Below are 21,481 nucleotides of genomic sequence, written 5' to 3' on the forward strand. Positions count from 1 at the left end.
CCAGCTGTCTAAGTGGTTCCAGGTAAGGAGCAAGGAAAGCAACCTCCTTACACAAACAACACTGGTAAGTCCTTATTGGGGTATTCCTATTTCAGATGGAGAACATACCACAAAAGCCTGATAGATATGAGTCTTGCTTCTGAAACCCAAAAATGGGGCCAGGTCTCACTCTGCTGAGGATGGAGCAGTGACGGCACATAGACAACCCCTTTAAAGGCTATGTACATATTTTCCCAGAATTGTTTTTATTGTGTATTTGCATCCTAAGTTAAAAGTTAAGCAATTTTCTAAATAGTCTTCAGTAAAACAAATTTATTTTACTGCTATAGTGTCCATAATAGTCCTTTATTTAGCTAAGAGATCTGCAAAACTATATAAATCAGTAACAGCTCCTTCTGCTGATGAGTCTCTGCTCTCCCGCTCCCATCTGCCAGCATTAGAGATACCAAGAGGGAGAGGAAGAGGGAGCGGAGGGGGTTGTACACAGATCTCCAGTGTGGAGAGGAGAAAAAGCATCTTCAGTCTCAGAGAGGGTAGAGAAAACAGGCTATTGAAAAGAACACGCAAGAGAAGGAAGTTGCAGGATGGAAGGTGTACCGATACATAAAAGAAAGTTATGAATGTGTAGCGCCCCCACCGCCGCAGGGCCGAGGGGTGCCTGGTACCGGGCCTCTGAGTCTCTGTTCTGGGGTAGTCACGGTGGCTAGACCCGGCCCGTGACCCTGCTGAGGGGCGTACAATGTAGGTAGAGGTATGGGATGGTGTTATCGTGCAGGACGCAATCAATCACAAGGACACAGGGGTGCAGTCTCTTTACCTCTTTACTGAAGGTCTCAAAGTCCTCAATCCGGAATACGGTTAACCAGGCTGCGCAAGTCCGGCCGGTCCGATGGCACCTCCAGAATTCCCTTTGCAGGTGGAAATCAGTGTCTACCTGCTAGCGCTTGTGTGTTGCGGTCCTCCCCTGCTGGGCTTACGGGATAGTCCCCACAACTGTTGTGTCTGTTTCTCGTGTTCCCTCACAACTCGATCGGATGATGTTCTTCTCCTTCGTCCCTTCCTGATATTCTGGTTAGGACGCACCCGTATGACGGGTAGGCTCAGAGCTCTTCCGGGACCCTAGAGTCGCCCCTCTCCTAGTGTGCCCCCTATGTCTGCTTAGGTGATGTAGGTGAGACAGCCCGCCTGTGACTGACTGTCCTGCCGTAGGTTTGAAGTATGGCCTGGAGTTCTATACTTCCTCGGCGTTCCGGCCACCGGTAAATTGCGCCTCAGTAGGATGTTGCCTCGGTCTAACAGCACGACTCCTACTGGTATTTCTCCTTCTTGGTTTGATCTCGTTTCTCACTCAGCACAATAAATCTCGCTTCTTATCCTTTCTTGGGGCACCGCCGCAATGTCGTGCAGGCACGGTCCCGTAACGTTCTCTCTGGTTGCCAGGCCTCTGTCAGGATCCCACCCCTGACAGGGACCATACCGAATCTTCCCCTGCAACACCCTCTGCCACAAGGTGTTGCTCGGTTCCAACCCAGTCAGCTTTCTGATCTAACTTCCTGCCTGACCCCCAGTTTTACCAAAGTGTGAGGAGTGGCCTAATGAATAGCACCCTTAGCTCCCCCTGGAGGCCCGACTGTGAAATGTATTGGTGTATGTGATACCTGGTCAGATGAATCCCTTCAGTGCCATCAGACATACCATAGCCCCCCATAGTGGTGGAGCAACAGTACTGCAACGACCAGGACTCTGGGGCGCTGCACTCCCCCCCGGTTAAATCCAGTACTCCGGGACTGGGAAGAAAACAACAATACATGTCAGCAAAAAGAGATACAATTTTGAAAATGCAAGTACAAGTCAACTTTTTAACAGAGCTTCCCTTTATGGGAGGTGAGGACACTTGAACGTTACAAACATGGTTAAATACTTTTAAATAACTTTCTATGAATAACTTTTCTTACCCAACCGGGTATTCTACTAAGTGCAAAATTTTTGAACAATTATTTAACTTTGCCTTTAAGGATGTACTCGCTGAATCCACTAAAGACCTATTTATAAAACGTTATAATACTAAGTAACTTTTCTGCATTCTCCTACTTTAAGTCTGCAGGACCGCCTGTCCTAACTGCTCAAGGCCTGCTGCCTCTCCTTTCTTTTACAGGACCGCCCCATTCTGCCCGGGCCTACTGCCCCTCCACAACTATACACAGTATAGAACATATCACTTATCTTTCAGTTCAGGATCACTGAGCCATCTCTGTATGGCTCTTAGGAGGACTCACTAACTAACCCCATACGGGTTCACTTTCTGTCCTCATTCTTCTATCAACATTATCAAACATTTTCTATTAAATAAAGCATTAAACTTCCTTCATTACTTTCTTACTGACATGTATGCAGGACGCTATGTCTACCCCTACGGGTCTGCTGCATCTTTCTTCTAGCTTTCACCTATGCAGGACTTTATGTCTACCCCTACGGGTCTACTGTACCTTTCCAATAATTACTTTATTTCAGAGCACATTATCAACATTTCTTATAATTGTCTAGTCAGTTACATTTAACTTTTTCTTTTAAGACATTATTGCCATCTAACTGTCTTAAGGCAATACCATTTCCAAGTGCAACATGTGAACATCCCCTTTAAGAGGGGACCAAGTCTCTATGAGGTAGTGCAACTTCTCAAGCTGCAAGTCCGTACGCAGCAAGGACTCCGGTGCGGGTTCCAAGAACCGTATCTTCGCAAAGAGTCCTTTTATGTAAAACCAGTAAAGAGCACCTTTAAGAAGGTACAAACTATGTACAAGGAGTTTGTATCATGCATTGTTCATGATTCTGCAGTTCTTTGCAACAATGAGGAAACAGGAAACAAAAGCAAAAGCAGAGGAAGGGATCCCGGGTAAACAAAGGGATCCCTTTAAGAGTTAACCCTAGTCGGGTTTAAAGCAGCAAAAAGCAGGGAAACAAACAGTTAACTATGTACAGTTTCAGGTTTCTGAGGTTTAGTGGGACGGCTTCCAGGGCTGCACCTGGCACTTAACCCTTCTTGGCCTGGGAAAAGTGAGGTCCAGGGTTATACCCAGTGCTGGACAAACGCCGTTAATCCGTCTTGCATGTACGGTCAAATCAGGCGTAGCGATGGAGGTCTGCGCAGCTTGAGTAGGGGCATTTGCTGCAGCAGAGGTAGCGGCTGCTGCAAGATCAGTCACTGGAACGGAGTCAGCAGCTGTGGCACTAGCATTCACTGGAGTGGTGTTGGTCGTCAGGGCAGGGTCGTCCTTCATACCTGCTTCAAACGTGGTCCCTCCGGTGCCGGTCTGCTCCGTCTGCGCTGGGGTCTGGAACGCTGGTTGCGGGGCCTTGTGCTGCGACGTTGTGATCTCTGCTTGCAGCATCTCGCTTTCCGGCAGGGCCTTGCTTTCCAGCTTCGGAGCGCTGGACCTTCTTTCCTGCTCCGGACCAAGCGAGGCTGCCGACAGGCGTCTGGTGAGGCTCCCGATGATGGTCTTCTTCCACCCGGCCTCAGTGCTCAGCTGCGTCTGCAGGAGTTGGTGGATCAGCCCGTCCGCTCCGGTCTGCAGGAGGTCAGCGTCAACTGTGGAGGTCTGGCTGCGGTGCCTCTCCGGGTAGCTGGGGGAGTCCTCGGCTCCAACCCTACGCTCCCGCTCCGGGCGGCTGGCCATGGCGTCCTCCATGTCGCTGACTTCTTCTTCCTGGTCCTTTTTCCGCTCTCTCCTCCGTGGGCGGTTTCGCTTTCTTTGTCTCTGCCCACCATTGAGGATCAGGAGGCGGATCTCAGCTGCTGACTGACACATCCTCAAGGGGCAGAAATATTTAGACTGGGCGGCCATTGTCTTTCGCGCTCTCCAGCTTGTCTACGCCCACTCCACGCCCTTCTTCTTCTCCTGCGCTCTCCTTAGCGCTGTAATGGCGGCGGTTTTGGCGGGAACTTCTGGTGGCAAGTGGCAATACACAGTCTTTGCAATAAGTCACAGTCCAAGCACAATAAATCACAATTCCAAGGCACACATGACCTGATTCTTCAGGCTTAAGTAGATCCTGTTCGTGACGCCAAGTTTGTAGCACCCCCACCACCGCAGGGCCGAGGGGTGCCCGGTACCGGGCCTCTGAGTCTCTGTTCTGGGGTAGTCACGGTGGCTAGACCCGGCCCGTGACCCTGCTGAGGGGCGTACAATGTAGGTAGAGGTATGGGATGGTGTTATCGTGCAGGACGCAATCAATCACAAGGACACAGGGGTGCAGTCTCTTTACCTCTTTACTGAAGGTCTCAAAGTCCTCAATCCGGAATACGGTTAACCAGGCTGCGCAAGTCCGGCCGGTCCGATGGCACCTCCAGAATTCCCTTTGCAGGTGGAAATCAGTGTCTACCTGCTAGCGCTTGTGTGTTGCGGTCCTCCCCTGCTGGGCTTACGGGATAGTCCCCACAACTGTTGTGTCTGTTTCTCGTGTTCCCTCACAACTCGATCGGATGATGTTCTTCTCCTTCGTCCCTTCCTGATATTCTGGTTAGGACGCACCCGTATGATGGGTAGGCTCGGAGTTCTTCCGGGACCCTAGAGTCGCCCCTCTCCTAGTGTGCCCCCTATGTCTGCTTAGGTGATGTAGGTGAGACAGCCCGCCTGTGACTGACTGTCCTGCCGTAGGTTTGAAGTATGGCCTGGAGTTCTATACTTCCTCGGCGTTCCGGCCACCGGTAAATTGCGCCTCAGTAGGATGTTGCCTCGGTCTAACAGCACGACTCCTACTGGTATTTCTCCTTCTTGGTTTGATCTCGTTTCTCACTCAGCACAATAAATCTCGCTTCTTATCCTTTCTTGGGGCACCACCGCAATGTCGTGCAGGCACGGTCCCGTAACGTTCTCTCTGGTTGCCAGGCCTCTGTCAGGATCCCACCCCTGACAGGGACCCTACCGAATCTTCCCCTGCAACACCCTCTGCCACAAGGTGTTGCTCGGTTCCAACCCAGTCAGCTTTCTGATCTAACTTCCTGCCTGACCCCCAGTTTTACCAAAGTGTGAGGAGTGGCCTAATGAATAGCACCCTTAGCTCCCCCTGGAGGCCCGACTGTGAAATGTATTGGTGTATGTGATACCTGGTTAGATGAATCCCTTCAGTGCCATCAGACGTACCATAGCCCCCCATAGTGGCGGAGCAACAGTACTTCAACGACCAGGACTCTGGGGCGCTGCAAATGCAAGAATTAAAGATTTTATTAAAATATGGTAAAGACTTTCAAACACAAAAAATTATTTCTTTCATGTCAAAAGTGTCAATTGCCTATAGAGCAGGGCATATTTGCAGTGGCCTTTTTAATACTAGCAGAGTATAAATCGAACCCCCGTACAAATGGATGTACATGGTAGACCAATAGGAAGCTTGAGAGAAGGAACAGAGTTTTTTTTAAGAGTAGTCAATTTTTCTTATGATTTTCTTTGTTGCACTTGAAAAAAAAAAGAAGTCAGTTCTGTACCGTAAATATAGGTAAACTGACTGAACAGCAATCTAGTCTGAACTGTTGCCAAAAAAGACTTACATAGCAAATAGATGAATGGCTGCACTCAACTGTACTAAAGCAAGGAAATGTGCGATACATGAAATGTGAATAGCTTAATGGCTTGTGAAATCTATGAAAAAACACATGAGATGCTTAGTTCAAGATTTGGCCAAAAAATGTGAGCCCATCCACCAAACGTCTCGGTAAGTCTACGTTCACATTTGCGGTCTGCGCCGCTGCGTCGCCGCATGCGTCATGCGCCCCTATATTTAACATGGGGGCGCAGAGGACGCAGCAAGTTGCATTTTTGCTGCGTCCAAAATCAATGAAAAAAAGGACGCATGCGGCGCAAAACGCAGCGTTGTGCATGCGTTTTGCTGCGTTTTTGTTTGCGTTGTGCGTTGCGGCACCGACGCTGCGGCGCACAACGCAAATGTGAACGTAGCCTAAGGTCCTCACAACTGATGTTGGTGTTCTAGATGTTATGTCCCCCTGATGGTAAGGATAGGACAAACCCATATGAATGGTGGCCTGAGGCTTTTTACAGGGACTCTAGCACGCCCCAGCCCCCACAAGTTGCCACCGTGCCTCCTGGGTGTAGGTTGGGCAGGTAAAGTGGAATTACCTGTCCTGCCGGTCTCTGAAGCAAGGCTTGGAGACGATTACTCCCTCGGTGTTCCGGCTACCGGATCCTGCGCCTCAGAAAGGAGGCAGCCTTTTGCAGGGCAGAACTCCTTCTGGTTTCCTCTCTTTTTGCTATGACTTCGTTTCTCACCCTCTACAATACAATTCGCTGTTGTGTCTCTTTCTTAGGATGCTGCCGTACGTGGGGCAGGCGCAGCTCCGTGGCCTTCTGTCTAGGCCTCTGACAGGATCCCACCCCTGTCAGGGACCTCTCTGTCTGCAGCTATATATTCCTCCTTCCCCTCTGGCTGCCTGACAGGTGCTGCCTGGGTGAAGCCCAGTCAGCTTCTGCCTAACTTCCTATCCAGACCACCAGTTTTACCTAATTGTGAAGAGTGCCCTAATAGATAGGAGCATAGCTCCCCCTGGTGGACTGGAGTGTGAAGTGTGTTGTGTGGTTTGTGATACCTGGTAAGAAGATCTCCTTTATTGCCTTCAGACGTAACATCACCCTCCCCTAGAAGGAGAATAATATTACTGCAACGACCAGGACCTTGGGGCGCTGCACATCTCATGTGTTTTTTCATAGATTTCACAAGCCATTAAGCTATTCACATTTCATGTATCGCACATTTCCTTGCTTTAGTACAGTTGAGTTCTGTACCGTATATTGGATGTTGTGGTGTGCAGGTCAGCTATGTCTTATATGCAGCTTTCTTTTATTTGTGTCCAATAGGAATGTATTGCGGATCCAGTCCTATTCATTTGAAATCTTCAGCACCCGGCAGCGGCCGCTACACATATGATGGAGCGTTGATTTGCTCAGTGCTGCAACTGCTAACATGTGGGTGACCTTGGCAATGAGAATAGTTGATTGGTGGGGATGCTGGGAGTTGGACCCCAACTATCTGACGCCAGTGACTTATCCATAGGTTTGAACACCAGTATAAAATTTACGGAGCACCTTTTAAAAGAAATGACCCTGAAAAATGACATATTTTTATTATTACATGTATTATGTGTTTTGATCGTGCCTTCTCTTTGAACCCTGATTTCCCTCGTTCACAAAGTCTTTATGGAGGATAATGTCATCGTGATACCTTCCAGCAAGAGGAATTTTTGGGGCTGGAGGGTCTGGGCTAGTTCAGGCCTTGTACAGACAGTGAGATGTTAGGAGCTGGAGCAAAACTGAGGAGGAGGAATGTATCAGATAAGATGAAGCTGTCCCTAATCGCAGCCACAAGTCAATCACAAGTGTGACTGCTCTGGTGGGAGATCCAGAGATTGCTAACAGCTCCAAAAAGGCATCCAGCCGCCTCATATATCACTTAACCCTTTAATTCCAGAGGTATTTTGAGGCACAGAACTATATATTTGTTTTTGTTAGTTTATTGGAGGCTTCAAACACATTGTGTCACATGGTGAACCACAAAGATCCCCATTTTACAGTTAGCAAATGTGGTGTTAGCAATTAAGGGACGTATTAGTCCAGCCCCAACTGCATCTAAATTCTGACTCAATGCCACTTTGTGTAAACTCAGACCCTTTTTTAGCTAGAGAGACTGCACATTTTTCAGGACTGTTTCCAAAAGATTAGGAGGGTTCTGGAAAATTCAGGACAATTGGCTTGTATGAAATTTGGAAGTGATTTTAGAGCTTTTACTTGTTACATGGTGTGATTTTGTAAGGAGATGAACAAATGAGAGATTTCTACAGTTTGAGGCATTGAGGCTACGTTCACACGATCAGGATTTACATCCTTTTTTTTTCCTGCCCGTTTTTGGAAAACGGCAGCTAAATTCCGCAGTGAATTTGAGCTGCGTTTTCTGATCCTTTTTCTTCAGCGTTTTCCACTGCGGGTTTCCAATAGCAGTTTCCTATTGGAGCTGCTGGAAAACCGGTGCGGAATCCGCTGAAAGAATTGACATGCTACTTCTTTTTTCCGCTGGAAAATCCGCGCGGATTTTCCAGCGGAAAAACGGATCGTTAGCACAGCGGTTTTGGTTTTCCATTGGGTTACATTGTACTGTAACCAACATGGAAAACTGATCCGGATCCGCAGCTGAAAATCCGCTACGGATCCGGATCAAAATCCGGATCGTGTGAACGTAGCCAAAAGAGTATCAGCAAGCACCACTAGCTGCTGGTCAAATGTTGTAGGACAAGAGAAAGTAGCAATAACTGCATCAGTTGGAACTATAGGGCAAAGTACATGGTTACTGAGGGGAAGAAATTGGAGGAGAGACAAAGGCAGGTGACAGATGTGGTGCAGTTAATAATTATAATTAGTAACACAATTTTATAATTATAAAAGGCCGAGGAGGGTAGAGAAGGGTGGAGTTGGTGCCTAGACCTGCAGGATTATGGATGTGCGGTGCAGTGCACATGGCTTATAGCCGCCAGATGAGAGTGAGGAACCGAGTATGCAGAAATGAGTGAAGAACTAAGTAGCCACATCCGAGTAAGGAATCGACTAACCAGAACCAAGTAACCAGAAATGAGTGAAAAACTAAGTAATCAGATCCAAGTGAGGAACCGAGTAACCAGAACCAAGTGAAGAGTAACCAAAACCAAGTATTATTATGGTGCTTGAACCTCCTAGGTTCAAGCAACATATTGTAATCCGATTTCTTATATTTTATTATTATTATTATTATTATGGTGCTTGAACCTCCTAGGTTCAAGCAACATATTGTAATCCGATTTCTTATATTTTCTTATTATGGTGCTTGAACCTCCTAGGTTCAAGCAACATATTGTAATCCGATTTCTTATATTTTATTCTTCTTCTTCTCCGCGTTTTCCGCAATTAATGCGGCCCGAACCGCTCGGCGCAGAGACCCCGTTCAGGCGGCGTTTCGAAGGCCTCGGTGGGGACAGGTGTGCTATGACTTTTATAGTCGATCCGATATGTAGATTTTATTTAAATCGCATTTAAAAAAAAAAATTTCCCATAGGAAATAATGGCGAACTTTCCATTACCCCCAACTTGACCTTCCAAAGATGGCAGCTATGCAAATGTACGGTGTCCATTTTAGGACATGATCATTTATCACAGTCAAACATCAGAATAAAGTGAATATGACACCCTCTCGTCCCGTGTGTGAAAAGTAAGTGCCCCCCGGCCCCGTGTGTGAAAAGTAAGTGCCCCCCCGGCCCCGTGTGTGAAAAGTAAGTGCCCCCCCTGCCTCGTGTGTGAAAAGTAAGTGCGCCCCCGGCCCCGTGTGTGAAAAGTAAGTGCCCCCCCGGTCCCGTGTGTGAAAAGTAAGTGCCCCCCCGGCCTCATGTGTGAAAAGTATGTGCCCCCCCGGCCCTGTGTGTGAAAAGTAAGTGCCCCCCCGGCCCCGTGTGTGAAAAGTAAGTGCCCCCCGGCCCCGTGTGTGAAAAGTAAGTGCCCCCCGGCCCCGTGTGTGAAAAGTAAGTGCCCCCCGGCCCCGTGTGTGAAAAGTAAGTGACCCCCCGGCCCCATGTGTGAAAAGTAAGTGCCCCCCCGGCCCCGTGTGTGAAAAGTAAGTGCCCCACGGCCCCGTGTGTGAAAAGTAAGTGCCCCCCGGCCCCGTGTGTGAAAAGTAAGTGCCCCCCGACCCCGTGTGTGAAAAGTAAGTGCCCCCCGGCCCCATGTGTGAAAAGTAAGTGACCCACAACTATGACCTGTATATAGGAGTCTGTATATAGGGGGATGTCTGTATATAGGAGTGGTGTCTGTATTTAGAGGGATGTCTGTATATAGGAGTGGTGTCTGTATATAGGGGGATGTCTGTATATAGGAGTGGTGTCTGTATATAGAGGGATGTCTGTATATAGGAGTGGTGTCTGTATATAGAGGGATGTCTGTATATAGGAGTGATGTCTGTATATAGGGGGATGTCTGTATATAGGAGTGGTGTCTGTATATAGAGGGATGTCTGTATATAAGAGTGGTGTCTGTATATAGAGGGATGTCTCTATATGAGTGGTGTCTGTATATAGTGGGATGTCTGTATATAGGAGTGGTGTCTGTATATAGAGGGATGTCTGTATATAAGAGTGGTGTCTGTATATAGGGGGATGTCTGTATATAGGAGTGGTGTCTGTATATTGAGGGATATCTGTATAAAGGAGAGATGTCTGTATATAGAGGGATGTCTGTATATAGGAGTGGTGTCTGTATATAGAGGGATGTCTGTATATAGGAGAGATGTCTGTATATAGAGGGATGTCTGTATATAGGAGTGGTTTCTGTACATAGAGGGATGTCTGTATATAGGAGTGGTGTCTGTATATAGAGGGATGTCTGTATATAGTAGTGGTGTCTGTATACAGAGGGATGTCTGTATATAGGAGTGGTGTCTGTATATAGAGGGATGTCTGTATATAAGAGTGGTGTCTGTATATAGGGGGATGTCTGTATATAGGAGTGGTGTCTGTATATAGGGGGATGTCTGTATATAGGAGTGGTGTCTGTATATAGGGGGATGTCTGTATATAGGAGTGGTGTCTGTATATAGAGGGTTGTCTCTATATAGGAGAGATGTCTGTATATACAAGGATGTCTGTATATAGGAGTGGTGTCTGTATATAGAGGGATGTCTGTATATAGGAGTGGTGTCTGTATATAGAGGGATGTCTGTATATAGGAGTGGTGTATGTATACAGAGGGATGTCTGTATATAGGAGTGGTGTCTGTATATAGAGGGATGTCTGTATATAGGAGTGGTGTCTGTATATAGGGGATATCTGTATATAGGAGTGGTGTCTGTATATAGAGGGATGTCTGTATATAGGAGTGGTGTCTGTATATAGAGGGATGTCTGTATATAGGAGAGATGTCTGTATATAGAGGGATGTCTGTATATAGGAGTGGTGTCTGTATATAGAGGGATGTCTGTATATAGGAGTGGTGTCTGTATATAGAGGGATGTCTGTATATAGGAGAGATGTCTGTATATAGAGGGATGTCTGTATATAGGAGTGGTGTCTGTATATAGAGGGATGTCTGTATATAGGAGAGATGTCTGTATATAGAGGGATGTCTGTATATAGGAGTGGTGTCTGTATATAGGAGTGGTGTCTGTATATAGAGGGATGTCTGTATATAGGTGTGGTGTCTGTATATAGAGGGATGTCTGTATATAAGAGTGGTGTCTGTATATAGGGGGATGTCTGTATATAGGAGTGGTGTCTGTATATAGAGGGATGTCTCTATATAGGAGAGATGTCTGTATATACAGGGATGTCTGTATATAGGAGTGGTGTCTGTATATAGAGGGATGTCTGTATATAGGAGTGGTGTCTGTATATAGAGGGATGTCAGTATATAGGAGTGGTGTATGTATACAGAGGGATGTCTGTATATAGGAATGGTGTTTGTATATAGAGGGATGTCTGTATATAGGAGTGGTGACTGTATATAGGGGGATGTCTGTATATAGGAGTGGTGTCTGTACATAGGGGGATATCTGTATATAGGAGTGGTGTCTGTATATAGAGGGATGTCTGTATATAGGAGTGGTGACTGTATACAGAGGGATGTCTGTATATAGGAGTGGTGTCTGTATATAGGGGGATGTCTCTATATAGGAGTGGTGTCTGTATATAGGGGGATGTCTGTATATAGGAGTGGTGTCTGTATATAGAGGGATGTCTCTATGTAGGAGAGATGTCTGTATATACAGGGATGTCTGTATATAAGAGTGGTGTCTGTATATAGAGGGATGTCTGTATATAGGAGTGGTGTCTGTATATAGAGGGATGTCTGTATATAGGAGTGGTGTCTGTATATAGAGGGATGTCTGTATATAGGAGTGGTGTCTGTATACAGAGGGATGTCTGTATATAGGAGTGGTGTCTGTATATAGGGGGATGTCTGTATATAGGAGTGGTGTCTGTATATAGAGGGATGTCTGTATATAGAGGGATGTCTGTATATAGGAGTTGTGTCTGTATACAGAGGGATGTCTGTATATAGGAGTGGTGTCTATATATAGGGGGATGTCTGAATATAGGAGATATGTCTGTATATAAAGGGATGTCTGTATATAGGAGTGGTGTCTGTATATAGAGGGATGTCTGTATATAGGAGTGGTGTCTGTATATAGAGGGATGTCTGTATATAGGAGTGGTGTCTGTATACAGAGGGATGTCTGTATATAGGAGTGGTGTCTGTATATAGGGGGATGTCTGTATATAGGAGTGGTGTCTGTATATAGGGGGATGTCTGGATATAGGAGTGGTGTCTGTATATAGAGGGATGTCTGTATATAGGAGTGGTGTCTGTATATAGAGGGATGTCTGTATATAAGAGTGTTGTCTGTATATAGAGGGATGTCTGTATATAGGAGTGGTGTCTGTATATAGAGGGATGTCTGTATATAGGAGTGGTGTCTGTATATAGAGGGATGTCTGTATATAGGAGTGGTGTCTGTATATAGGGGGATGTCTGTATATAGGAGAGATGTCTGTATATAGAGGGATGTCTGTATATAGGATTGGTGTCTGTATATAGAGGGATGTCTGTATATAGGAGTGGTGTCTGTATATAGGGGGATGTCTGTATATAGGAGAGATGTCTGTATGTAGAAGGATGTCTGTATATAGGAGTGGTGTCTGTATATAGAGGGATGTCTGTATATAGGAGTGGTGTCTGTATATAGGGGGATGTCTGTATATAGGAGTGGTGTCTGTATATAGAGGGATGTCTGTATATAGGAGTGGTGTCTGTATATAGGGGGATGTCTGTATATAGGAGTGGTGTCTGTATATAGAGGGATGTCTGTATATAGGAGATGTCTGTATATAGAGGGATGTCTGTATATAGGAGTGGTGTCTGTATATAGAGGGATGTCTGTATATAGGAGTGGTGTCTGTATATAGAGGGATGTCTGTATATAGGAGAGATGTCTGTATATAGAGGGATGTCTGTATATAGGAGTGGTGTCTGTATATAGAGGGATGTCTGTATATAGGAGTGGTGTCTGTATATAGGGGGATGTCTGTATATAGGAGTGGTGTCTGTATATTAAGGGATGTCTGTATATAGGAGAGATGTCTGTATATAGAGGGATGTCTGTATATAGGAGTGGTGTCTGTATATAGAGGGATGTCTGTATATAAGAGGCATGTCTGTATATAGGAGACATGTCTGTATATAGAGGGATGTCTGTATATAGGAGTGATGTCTGTATATAGAGGGATGTCTGTATATAGGAGTGGTGTCTGTATATAGGGGGATGTCTGTATATAGGAGTGGTGTCTGTATATAGAGGGATGTCTGTATATAGGAGTGGTGTCTGTATATAGAGGGATGTCTGTATATAAGAGTGTTGTCTGTATATAGAGGGATGTCTGTATATAGGAGTGGTGTCTGTATATAGAGGGATGTCTGTATATAGGAGTGGTGTCTGTATATAGAGGGATGTCTGTATATAGGAGTGGTGTCTGTATATAGGGGGATGTCTGTATATAGGAGAGATGTCTGTATATAGAGGGATGTCTGTATATAGGATTGGTGTCTGTATATAGAGGGATGTCTGTATATAGGAGTGGTATCTGTATATAGAGGGATCTCTGTATATGGTAGTGGTGTCTGTATATAGAAGGATGTCTGTATGTAGGAGTTGTGTCTGTATATAGGAGTGGTGTCTGTATATAGGAGTGATGTCTGTATATAAGAGGATGTGGCCAAAGTGGCTACCGAGAGACTGTGTGATCCAAAGTGGCTACCAAGGATTCCTGCATGCCAAAATGGCTACCAAGGGGCCAAAGTTGCTAACAAGGGGCCCCGCACATCAAAGTGGCTACCAAGGGGCCAAATTGGATACCCAGGGGCAGGGCCCTGCATGCCAGACTTGCTCCTGAGGTTCATTGGCAGCTGGCAGCGCTGTTCAAGCACCATGTATTTCCTTCAGGAAATGCCCATCTAGTTATAGTGCTTTGGAACAAAGCACTATACTGTTATTCCACCGTGGTAAACTTCTTCTTATTCTTATTATTCAGTCCGCACGTAATGCGGCCCGAACCGCTAAACTCACAGACTCCAGTGAGGTGTCATTTCGAAGCCAGCGTTCCTGAGAGGTGTGCTAAGTATTTTTCGTGTCGATCGGATTTGTAGTTTTTGCGCAATTTGTGTTTGAAAAAAGTCTTTCAATGCGTTTCAATGGAGAAATTTTCCTATACGTTTATAATGGGCTGGTTTCTGAGGCAATTTCTAAAAATAACTGCCACCTGGCTGATTAGCTCATTGATATGCGCAGTCAGACACAGTTACTATGCCAACTCCTATGAAATCTACATCAGCTCACCAGGTCACAAGTTTTGTCAGATAATATCAGCTCTTAAAGTGACAGTACAGCACAATTCCAAACCACTATCCGTAGTCTTATGATTATTAGACTGTGGCCCGATTCTAACTCATCGGGTATTCTAGAATATGCATGTCCACGTAGTATATTGCACAGCCACGCAGTAGACAGTGCAGAGCCGTGCAGTACACAGCGCAGAGCCACGCAGTACACAGCGCAGAGCCGCGCAGTACACAGCGCAGAGCCGCGCAGTATAAAGCGCAGAGCCGCGCAGTACACAGCGCAGAGCCGCGCAGTACACAGCGCAGAGCCGTGCAGTACACAGCGCAGAGCCGCGCAGTATAAAGCGCAGAGCCGTGCAGTACACAGCGCAGAGCCGCGCAGTACACAGCGCAGAGCCGTGCAGTACACAGCGCAGAGCCGCGCAGTATAAAGCGCAGAGCCGTGCAGTACACAGCGCAGAGCCGCGCAGTACACAGCGCAGAGCCGCGCAGTACACAGCGCAGAGCCGCGCAGTATAAAGCGCAGAGCCGCGCAGTACACAGCGCAGAGCCGCGCAGTACACAGCGCAGAGCCGTGCAGTACACAGCGCAGAGCCGCGCAGTATAAAGCGCAGAGCCGTGCAGTACACAGCACAGAGCCGCGCAGTACACAGCGCAGAGCCGTGCAGTACACAGCGCAGAGCCGCGCAGTATAAAGCGCAGAGCCGTGCAGTACACAGCGCAGAGCCGCGCAGTACACAGCGCAGAGCCGCGCAGTACACAGCGCAGAGCCGCGCAGTATAAAGCGCAGAGCCGCGCAGTATAAAGCGCAGAGCCGCGCAGTACACAGCGCAGAGCCGCGCAGTACACAGCGCAGAGCCGTGCAGTACACAGCGCAGAGCCGCGCAGTATAAAGCGCAGAGCCGTGCAGTACACAGCGCAGAGCCGCGCAGTACACAGCGCAGAGCCGTGCAGTACACAGCGCAGAGCCGCGCAGTAAAAAGCGCAGAGCCGTGCAGTACACAGCGCAGAGCCGTGCAGTACACAGCGCAGAGCCGCGCAGTACACAGCGCAGAGCCATGCAGTACACAGCGCAAAGCCGCGCAGTATAAAGCGCAGAGCCGCGCAGTATAAAGCGGAGAGCCGCGCAGTACACAGCGCAGAGCCGAGCAGTACACAGCGCAGAGCCGCGCAGTAGACAGCGCAGAGCCGTGCAGTACAGAGCGCAGAGCCGCACAGTATAAAGCGCAGAGCCGCGCAGTATACCGCGCAGAGCCGTGCAGTACACAGCGCAGAGCCGCGCAGTACACAGCGCAGAGCCACGCAGTACACAGCGCAGAGCCGCGCAGTACACAGCGCAGAGCCGCGCAGTACACAGCGCAGAGCCGAGCAGTACACAGCGCAGAGCCGCGCAGTACACAGCGCAGAGCCGCGCAGTACACAGCGCAGAGCCGCGCAGTATACAGCGCAGAGCTGCGCAGTACACAGCGCAGAGCCGCGCAGTACAGAGCGCAGAGCCGCACAGTATACAGCGCAGAGCCACGCAGTACACAGCGCAGAGCCGCGCAGTACACAGCGCAGAGCCACCCAGTATACAGCGCAGAGCCGCGCAGTACGCAGCGTAGAGCCACGCAGTATGCAGCGCAGAGCCGCGCAGTATACAGCGCTGAGCCGCGTAGTATACAGCGCAGAGCCCCGCAGTATACAGCGCAGAGCCCCGCAGTATACAGCGCAGACACGCGCAGTACACAGCACGGACACGCGCAGTACACAGCGCAGAGCCGCGCAGTACACAGCGCAGAGCCGCGTAATATACAGCGAAGAGCCACGCAGTATATAGCGCAGAGCCGCGCAGTACAAAGCGCAGAGCTGCGCAGAGCTGCGCAGTATACAGCGCAGAGCCGCGCAGTATACAGCGCAGAACGCGCAGTACACAGTGCAGAGCCGCGCAGTACACAGCGCAGAGCCGTGCAGTACACAGCGCAGAGCCGCGCAGTACACAGCGCAGAGCCACGCAGTATACAGCGCAGAGCCGCGTAGTATACAGCGCAGAGCCGCGTAGTATACAGCGCAGAGCCACGCAGTATACAGCACAGAGCCACGCAGTATACAGCGCAGAGCCACGTAGTTATACTGCCCAGTCACGTAGTATATTGTCCAGTCACATAGTATACTGCATATCCCTGTTAAAAAAAAAAAGAATTAAAATAAAAAAGTTACATACTCACCTCCTGGAGCGGCCGGTATCTGATGGTTGTTGCACCTCCTAGAGCGGCCGGTACACGATGCTTGTTGCACCTGGAGTGGCCGGTACCCGATGCTTGTTGCGCGCTCCGGTCCCAAGAGTGCATTGCGGTCTCACGAGATGATGACGTAGCGGTGTTGTGAGACAGAAAGACGGAAGTGCCCTTAGATAATTAGATAGTAGATTACCCCGCTCACCAATTCGGAACCCGAGAGGCCCGGCCCACCAAATCGGACCCCGAGGGGCCCGGCCCACCAAATCGGACCCAGAGTGACCCCGCCCCCTAAATCAGACCCAGAGTGACTCCGCCCACCAAATCGGACCCAGAGTGGCTCCGCCCACCAAATCGGACCCAGAGTGACCCCTTCCACCAAATCAGACCCAGAGTGACCCCTTCCACCAAATCGGACCCAGAGTGACCCCTTCCACCAAATCGGGCCCAGAGTGACCCCGCCCACCAAATCGGACCCAGAGTGACCCCACCCACCAAATCAGACCCTGAGGTGCCCAGCCCACCAAATCAGACCCTGAGGTGCCCAGCCCACCAAATCGGACCGAGTGACCCCACCCACCAAATTGGTCCCTAAGGTGCCCCGCCCACCAAATCGGACCCAGAGTGGCTCCGCCCACCGAATCGGACCCAGAGTGGCCGCGCCCACAGAATCGGACCAAAAGTGACCCCGCCCACCGAATCGGACCTAGATTTACCCCGCCCACAAAATCAGACCCAGATTGACCCAACCCACCAAATCGGACCGCCTGAGGGGCACCCAAGTGTGAAAGTCTTGCAGGGGCAGCCCGGGCACCATTCCAAAGCACTATCTGTAGTTCCTTCAGGAAATACCCATCTAGTTATTATTATTATTCTTCTCCGCGTTTTCCGCAATTAATGCGGCCCGAACCGCTCGGCGCAGAGACCCCGTTCAGGCGGCGTTTCGAAGCCCTCGGTGGGGACAGGTGTGCTATGACTTTTATAGTCGATCCGATATGTAGATTTTATTTAAATTGCATTTAAAAAAAAAAAAATTCCCATAGGAAATAATGGCGAACTTTCCATTACCCCAAACTTGACCTTCCAAAGATGGCAGCTATGCAAATGTACGGTATCCATTTTAGGACATGATCATTTATCACACGGCCCCGTGTGCAAAAGTAAGTGCGCCCCGGGCCCGTGTGCAAAAGTAAGTGCGCCCCCGGCCCCGTGTGCAAAAGTAAGTGCGCCCCCGGCCCCGTGTGCAAAAGTAAGTGCGCCCCCGGCCCCGTGTGCAAAAGTAAGTGCGCCCCCGGCCCCGTGTGCAAAAGTAAGTGCGCCCCCGGCCCCGTGTGCAAAAGTAAATGCGCCCCCGGCCCCGTGTGCAAAAGTAAGTGCGCCCCCGGCCCCGTGTGCAAAAGTAAGTGCGCCCCCGGCCCCGTGTGCAAAAGTAAGTGCGCCCCCGGCCCCGTGTGCAAAAGTAAGTGCGCCACCGGCCCCAAAAGTAAGTGCGCCCCCGGCCCCGTGTGCAAAAGTAAGTGCGCCCCCGGCCCCGTGTGCAAAATTAAGAGCGCCCCCGGCCCCGTGTGCAAAAGTAAGTGCGCCCCCGGCCCCGTGTGCAAAAGTAAGTGCGCCCCCGGCCCCGTGTGCAAAAGTAAGTGCGCCCCCGGCCCCGTGTGCAAAAGTAAATGCGCCCCCGGCCCCGTGTGCAAAAGTAAGTGCGCCCCCGGCCCCGTGTGCAAAAGTAAGTGCGCCCCCGGCCCCGTGTGCAAAAGTAAGTGCGCCCCCGGCCCCGTGTGCAAAAGTAAGTGCGCCCCCGGCCCCAAAAGTAAGTGCGCCCCCGGCCCCGTGTGCAAAAGTAAGTGCGCCCCCGGCCCCGTGTGCAAAATTAAGAGCGCCCCCGGCCCCGTGTGCAAAAGTAAGTGCGCCCCCGGCCCCGTGTGCAAAAGTAAGTGCGCCCCCGGCCCCGTGTGCAAAAGTAAGTGCGCCCCCGGCCCCGTGTGCATAAGTAAGGGCGCCCCCGGCCCCGTGTGCAAAAGTAAGCGCGCCCCCGGCCCCGTGTGCAAAAGTAATGGCGCCCCCGGCCCCGTGTGCAAAAGTAATGGCGCCCCCGGCCCCGTGTGCAAAAGTAATGGCGCCCCCGGCCCCGTGTGCAAAAGTAATGGCGCCCCCGGCCCCGTGTGCAAAAGTAATGGCGCCCCCGGCCCCGTGTGCAAAAGTAATGGCGCCCCCGGCCCCGTGTGCAAAAGTAATGGCGCCCCCGGCCCCGTGTGCAAAAGTAATGGCGCCCCCGGCCCCGTGTGCAAAAGTAATGGCGCCCCCGGCCCCGTGTGCAAAAGTAATGGCGCCCCCGGCCCCGTGTGCAAAAGTAATGGCGCCCCCGGCCCCGTGTGCAAAAGTAATGGCGCCCCCGGCCCCGTGTGCAAAAGTAATGGCGCCCCCGGCCCCGTGTGCAAAAGTAATGGCGCCCCCGGCCCCGTGTGCAAAAGTAATGGCGCCCCCGGCCCCGTGTGCAAAAGTAATGGCGCCCCCGGCCCCGTGTGCAAAATTAATGGCGCCCCCGGTCCCGTGTGCAAAAGTAATGGCCCCCCGGCCCGTGTGCAAAAGTAATGGCGCCCCCGGCCCCGTGTGCAAAAGTAATGGCGCCCCCGGCCTCGTGTGCAAAAGTAATGGCGGCCCCGTGTGCAAAAGTAATGGCGCCCCCGGCCCCGTGTGCAAAAGTAATGGCGCCCCCGGCCCCGTGTGCAAAAGTAATGGTGGCCCCGTGTGCAAAAGTAATGGCGCCCTTGGCCCCGTGTGCAAAAGTAATGGCGCCCCCGGCCCCGTGTGCAAAAGTAAGTGCGCCCCCGGCCCCGTGTGCAAAAGTAAGTGCGCCCCCGGCCCCGTGTGCAAAAGTAAGTGCGCCCCCGGCCCCGTGTGCAAAAGTAAGTGCGCCCCCGGCCCCGTGTGCAAAAGTAAGTGCGCCCCCGGCCCCGTGTGCAAAAGTAAATGCGCCCCCGGCCCCGTGTGCAAAAGTAAGTGCGCCCCCGGCCCCGTGTGCAAAAGTAAGTGCGCCCCCGGCCCCGTGTGCAAAAGTAAGTGCGCCCCCGGCCCCGTGTGCAAAAGTAAGTGCGCCCCCGGCCCCAAAAGTAAGTGCGCCCCCGGCCCCGTGTGCAAAAGTAAGTGCGCCCCCGGCCCCGTGTGCAAAATTAAGAGCGCCCCCGGCCCCGTGTGCAAAAGTAAGTGCGCCCCCGGCCCCGTGTGCAAAAGTAAGTGCGCCCCCGGCCCCGTGTGCAAAAGTAAGTGCGCCCCCGGCCCCGTGTGCAAAAGTAAGTGCGCCCCCGGCCCCGTGTGCAAAAGTAAGTGCGCCCCCGGCCCCGTGTGCATAAGTAAGGGCGCCCCCGGCCCCGTGTGCAAAAGTAAGCGCGCCCCCGGCCCCGTGTGCAAAAGTAATGGCGCCCCCGGCCCCGTGTGCAAAAGTAATGGCGCCCCCGGCCCCGTGTGCAAAAGTAATGGCTCCCCCGGCCCCGTGTGCAAAAGTAATGGCGCCCCCGGCCCCGTGTGCAAAAGTAATGGCGCCCCCGGCCCCGTGTGCAAAAGTAATGGCGCCCCCGGCCCCGTGTGCAAAAGTAATGGCGCCCCCGGCCCTGTGTGCAAAATTAATGGCGCCCCCGGCCCCGTGTGCAAAAGTAATGGCGCCCCCGGCCCCGTGTGCAAAAGTAATGGCGCCCCCGGCCCCGTGTGCAAAAGTAATGGCGCCCCCGGCCCCGTGTGCAAAAGTAATGGCGCCCCCGGCCCCGTGGGCAAAAGTAATGGCGCCCCCGGCCCCGTGTGCAAAAGTAATGGCGCCCCCGGCCCCGTGTGCAAAAGTAATGGCACCCCCGGCCCCGTGTGCAAAAGTAATGGCGCCCCCGGCCCCGTGTGCAAAAGTAATGGCGCCCCCGGCCCCGTGTGCAAAAGTAATGGCGCCCCCGGCCCCGTGTGCAAAAGTAATGGCGCCCCCGGCCCCGTGTGCAAAAGTAATGGCGCCCCCGGCCCCGTGTGCAAAATTAATGGCGCCCCCGGTCCCGTGTGCAAAAGTAATGGCCCCCCGGCCCGTGTGCAAAAGTAATGGCGCCCCCGGCCCCGTGTGCAAAAGTAATGGCGCCCCCGGCCTCGTGTGCAAAAGTAATGGCGGCCCCGTGTGCAAAAGTAATGGCGCCCCCGGCCCCGTGTGCAAAAGTAATGGCGCCCCCGGCCCCGTGTGCAAAAGTAATGGGGCCCCCGGCCCCGTGTGCAAAAGTAATGGCGCCCTTGGCCCCGTGTGCAAAAGTAATGGCGCCCCCGGCCCCGTGTGCAAAAGTAATGGCGCCCCTGGCCCCGTGTGCAAAAGTAATGGCGCCCCCGGCCCCGTGTGCAAAAGTAATGGCGCCCCCGGCCTCGTGTGCAAAAGTAATGGCGGCCCCGTGTGCAAAAGTAATGGCGCCCCCGGCCCCGTGTGCAAAAGTAATGGTGCCCCCGGCCCCGTGTGCAAAAGTAATGGCGCCCCCGGCCCCGTGTGCAAAAGTAATGGCGCCCCCGGCCCCGTGTGCAAAAGTAATGGTGCCCCCGGCCCCGTGTGCAAAAGTAATGGCGCCCCCGGCCCCGTGTGCAAAAGTAATGGCGCCCCCGGCCCCGTGTGCAAAAGTAATGGCGCCCCCGGCCCCGTGTGCAAAAGTAAGCGCGCCCTTGGCCCCGTGTGCAAAAGTAAGCGCGCCCCCGTCCCTGTGTGCAAAAGTAATGGCGCCCCCGGTCCCGTGTGCAAAAGTAATGGCGCCACCGGTCCCGTGTGCAAAAGTAATGGTGCCCCCGGCCCCGTGTGCAAAAGTAATGGCGCCCCCGGCCCCGTGTGCAAAAGTAATGGCGCCCCCGGCC

Source organism: Ranitomeya variabilis, chromosome 4 (assembly GCF_051348905.1).
Source record: "Ranitomeya variabilis isolate aRanVar5 chromosome 4, aRanVar5.hap1, whole genome shotgun sequence".
NCBI lineage: Eukaryota > Metazoa > Chordata > Amphibia > Anura > Dendrobatidae > Ranitomeya > Ranitomeya variabilis.